We start from the raw sequence: 5,481 nt of genomic DNA, 5'->3' as shown, positions 1-5,481 counted from the left end.
GCTCTACCTTCTCTCTCTATCATTTAATTTCTCTCTCTTTTTCGCTTTCTCTTTGTCATAGTCATTGCTGGCACAGCTAAAAAATGTCGTTTATAACGGCTTCACACACCTTCCTTAAAAAACAACATAAAAAACACAGTTATAAGAAAGGAGAGAAGGCGTTAAAAAGCGTATCTTCCGTTTGATGCGTCAAGCTTCATAAAACAGGATTCATGTTCGTTTCACTTGCTGGTTAGATATATAGGAAAAGAACAGGAACAATAACTACAATTAGTCGACATAAAACACGAGGTTTTTTTTTAAATAAAGAAAAACACATGTATAGATTAACACCTCTCCCCGAGCAAATAAACACTACTAAACAATACCACTATTCTGTCACACCGGTTCACGTCAGATCACCGGAGTTAAGCAACGATGAACCTGCCCAGCACCAGATGGGTGACCATTTGGGGCCTCCAGGTGCTGTATTTGCTAACTGCTTATCTCGGTAATGTTTTCAGCTGTCCTGAACTTTGGCTTGCCACCAGACTCAAGCAGTGCCGATTCAGGAGAGGTAGGTTGTGATTGCGCAATATTTGCCACACACACACGTGCAGCCGCTCCTATAGAAGCTATCCCTTGTTTATTGATACTGAACGGAGGCAATGATCGATCTTCAATGTTTTTTTAAATTACATTTTCACCCCAAACAAAGCACATTGCCACTTTGGTGTAGGTGGCTACTGTCAAAGAGATAAGCTACTGGGGTACTATGTAGGGAGTTGGGCAGCAAGATGTCGGTTCACGTTACACTTGAACTTTGCATGTCAGTACAGTTGGGGAAGAAGGGACGCAGAATGGAATTCCAAAGTCTAGCTATTCTGGGGAAGAAACTACTGGAGTAGAAAGCTCTCTAATATCTAGGGATCGCTACTGTGTTGTCGGGTTTGTCGAGGTTATTTACGTCATATATATGACAACACTACTCTATACATGGGCGAATGGTGGCCTTATAGAGGTACAGGATACTTTCGGCGTTAGTAGCTTTTTAACACGGCAGAGAGAGCCCGTCTGGCAATGCTCTCAATGTAAATGTTCCAACTCATGTTTCCTGTGAACGTTAGGCAGAGGAGTTTAAAAGATGTACTTTCAGATAAAGAATCTTTGGCCATTGTTATTGGTGGTAGAGAAAGTTTCTTGTAATTATTGAAGGAAACAAGTTTAGACTTGTCAGCGTTGAATGTGACCATCCATTTTTGTCCCCATTCCACTACAGACTGGCGGTCACCCTCTAGTGTTTCTACCATTTTCTTAGATATGCGTTCATTTGTTTTTCTGTCGTGCCTGTTATAGAGCGTGGTGTCATCAGCATATATACTCATCTCAGAGGCAATTTTGTCGGGGAGATAATTTATGAATATCAGGAATAATGAAGGTCCAAATATAGACCCCTGAGGCACTCCCGCATTTATATCATATTGTTTAGATGTACGACCGTCCAGGACAACCTGGATTTTTCTCTTATCTAAGAAGGATTTAATTATGTTAAGTATTCGTCCAGTGATACCGTATAATCTGCTTTTCCTGAGAAGACCTTCATGCCATACACTGTCCAGTGAATAGTATATACGTTCAGAGATTACAGTTAGGATATCTGCTGTGAAACGGGCTTGTCTAAATCCATATTGTCGGTCGCTCAGAAGTTTAGCATCTGTAAGGTGATGGACTAGAGCTTGCTTAATTATGGACTCAAATATTTTGGCGAAAAGTGGGAGGAAGCTAATGGGGCGATAATTAAATTATAATTTAATGGGTCACTTCTTTCGCCAGAATTCTTGAATTCTTGATGTATGAGGTTCTTATAACTTTGTCTATTAACCTTGCGTGTGAGTCGCAGATGACATTTCAGTCCAGCCAATGTTTGATGATGCATGTTTCATAATGCCTTTGAAGCTGTAGACCTCCATCTATTACGATCAATAACAGAGTCTTCGAAGAAAGCAGGATTTATTTCAGCAACTAAGAGATTACGTTTTATTTTGTACCTAAGTAATGTTCGACCTGGTAAATTATGAAAATATATATGGCAATTAAGATACACTGATTTTCCACGGTTTATCCGCTTAAATAGCCTGACGAATGACGAAAGGACATATTCGAGGCATTAAAGAGAAAGGCGTGTCCTAAACATGACCGAGCAATGACAGAAGACCATGTGTTAAGCACATAGCAGTACGGGAATCCTTTTCAACAAAACACAAGGCGTTATTCCGGAAGTACCTGGAAATAAATGTCTGTTGTTTCAAAATGTAAGTCGAATTTTTTTCCTTGTTTCTTTGCGATTGTCTGCATACAACGTATGAATCTCGAGTGTTGATATGTAACAACGGCTTTACATTGGGACCAAAAATATAGAAGCAGTTAATTAAGTCAAGTGTTTTTATATCTTTTCTTCTTTGTCTTTTTCTCCACTTCTTTTCGACTTCTATTGATTTTCTCTTAGTGCAGCTGATATTATTGTTCTATTTCTTTCCTTCTTTCTTTCTTTCTTTCTTTCTTCTTCTTCTTCTTCCTCTTTTACTTATTGCTTGTTCTTTTCTTTCTTCTATTTTTATATTATCTCACTTATTTTATAGTTATTACTGTTTGGTGTATCATGACTATTCTGTATCCTTTCCCCTCTTACCTTTGTTCATTTATATATTATTTAAGATATTGGGAATGAGGAGTTATGAATTGTAGTGTTACTCCTATGAAGGATCGCTATTTGCTTTTTTACGACTTATTTAAAAGCATAGATACCAAAATGTTTGCAGTTTAGAGTCGATTCTGCTTTTACATTTACTAATTTATCACGGCCCTTAAACCTAATAATCTCATGTTTCTCCGCTAAACATAAATAACAGGGTAAAGTTTATGAAATACATGTTTTAGCCGTCCTAAGTATTTTCCAATCGACTAATAACTATACTATAAACCGACAATAACAACACTCATTGAAAAGCGTCGAAGAAAAGGCCACGATAAATAACAGTTAAATTAAGAAAGGAGCCATCCTCTTGCCACCCTTCAACACCATCTCAAGCGTCACCGTTTAATATTAAACTAAACAGAAACACAATTTGCCACTAACTGGATAAAGGTGAGTACACTTTGCATGATTAATAATTAAACACTCGAAAACGATTCACTCAAATAATTTATAGGTCTAAAATGCTTGTAATTGGAAATTTGACGTATTATCGTAAAGCAGCGTTACATTAGAATATAAACCTCATAATTGACCACAAACGATAACTAAGCACTCTAACTAGATAACTCTGGGAACGGAATACACCACAAATATAGATAAATATAAGCTATTATGCACCTGTTTCCATGAGTATGTTCTGAAGAACTTATCCCTAAAAAAGCATATACACCTATCAAATATATACATAGTCTAGTCTTGCAGAAAAGAGCACACAAGACAAATGTAAAAATGACAACCATCGAAATCAAATGTATATATATATATAAAAACCTTTGCCACGATAATTACTTCAACTACTGATGCACCACCTTTTTAAACCATATAAATAAACCCATATATCTATTCAACTAACTGTAAATTTGACATGGACATATATCTGAAAGATAAACAAACAAATAAATAAAGAATTTAATAACTAAAAACAAATGAACGAATAAAAAAGCAGGTGATAGAATAAAAACACAAATAAAATGATAAAATAAATAAAAAAATAAATTTATAAATAAATGGCGCTTGTCAATAGGAAAATGGAGTTGCCAACAAAAAAGAAGAAAAAAACAACAACAATAAAAACCTAAGATATAAAAGTAGCGACGATAAGAGTATTATATTACTTGAGATTAAAGTGAAACCTTAGGCCAATAAATAACCGCCAAGTTAAAAGCATACGAACAACTCTTAAGTACGACAGCTTAATCACATGAAATCGTACATTCACCCTCTTTTCCCTTACCCCTACTTCATTCCTTCACTAACACCTACCCCAAAACCCCTACTGCTCACATCCACAAAGTATACACCCCAATTCCTACTAGAACGTACACCACACCCAAATATCTTATAAAATTATGTAATTTTGACTCCCGTTTCAATATCGATTCTTTTTTTGGGGGGTTGATGAGGTGTTATCATTGAATTGGGATTTCATTGAAACATGTATGCACATATATAACCAATAACCAATAATAAACAAACTATATATATATATATATATATATATATATATATATATATATATAAATTTACCTGCCATCCCCTTTTTAAAAGATAGAATCGCCCGATCGCTGAAGGCAAGCGAGCATATATATATATATATATATATATATATATATATATATATATATATATATATATACATATATATATACACATACATATATATATGTAATAATATATACGTGTAATAATATATATGTAATACTATATATATAATCACTTATTATTCGATTTTTAAAAGATGGAATTGTCCGATCGTCAAAGAGAAGAAGCAAGCAAGCAGGTATTACAAAATTTTATAAATATATAGATTTTATTTTTCTTCTATCTTATTTTCCGCCCCTTACTTTTTCTTTTCTCTTCCTCGTCATTCATCTTCCTAACTCATCTTCTTCATTTTCTATCTTACTCGTGCGTTTTTGACAAGCGCCATTTTTCTTTTTAATCTGTTGCTTCAATATATCAATGAATGCCGTTTTTCGCTCATCTACATTGTCTTTGATGAAAGCTAATACGGAGAGTAACGCTTCTGCACTTGCTGAAAAAAAAAAAAAAACAATCGGACGCATACGAAAATGATTGATCGCCAAGGAAAGGAAAATCAGTTTCTATTCCGGAATAAAAAATAAAATCAATTCAACAACAGTTTCCTTAATTCCATTGTAAGTACAGAAAAATGTAGAAACCGTTTTGGAATATTCAAAATTGATCCTTCCGTTCTATTCGAAATTCCGGCTGTCGCCTTGGATTATTCCATGTCTGGTTGCTTTCGTTGTTTCTATGAATTATAAAATACTTCCGAACATTTCTTCCTTCCTTATTTCGCCTCAACTGATGCATGTGAAAATGTCGTAATTCACTTATTTTTAAAATCCATCATCTTTTTTTACAAGTGGTTCACCACTTATCATGGACCGAAGACCCGATGACAAAAGTTAATGAATGTAATGTAGTTGTGTAGTAATTTGGTTATTAAACAAGACGGTTCAACAAGAACTTGTTTACATTAGACTTGAAGGCTACTATACTATAGTCAGCCGGGAAACAGGCCTGCGGAACTGTGTCCACAAGCAGTAAGTTCTAGGAAGAAAGCTGCGTTTAGTGTTAGGCACAGACAGAGAGTGGGGGAAATTGTTAGTAATTGCTGTAGCTAGTCGAGTGTTTTTTTGTGAAAGTTGTGTAAGGAGTCCATAGGTATGTAGGAAAGAGGCTGATAGTAAGGAAAAAATGCATAACCTACTCATTTTTTA

The sequence above is a fragment of the Euprymna scolopes genome, chromosome 8 (assembly GCF_053919585.1).
Source record: "Euprymna scolopes isolate OS-2025 chromosome 8, ASM5391958v1, whole genome shotgun sequence".
In the NCBI taxonomy this organism is placed as follows: domain Eukaryota; kingdom Metazoa; phylum Mollusca; class Cephalopoda; order Sepiida; family Sepiolidae; genus Euprymna; species Euprymna scolopes.
The sequence above is the reverse complement of the archived record's forward strand: the minus strand, read 5'-3'. Positions refer to the sequence as shown.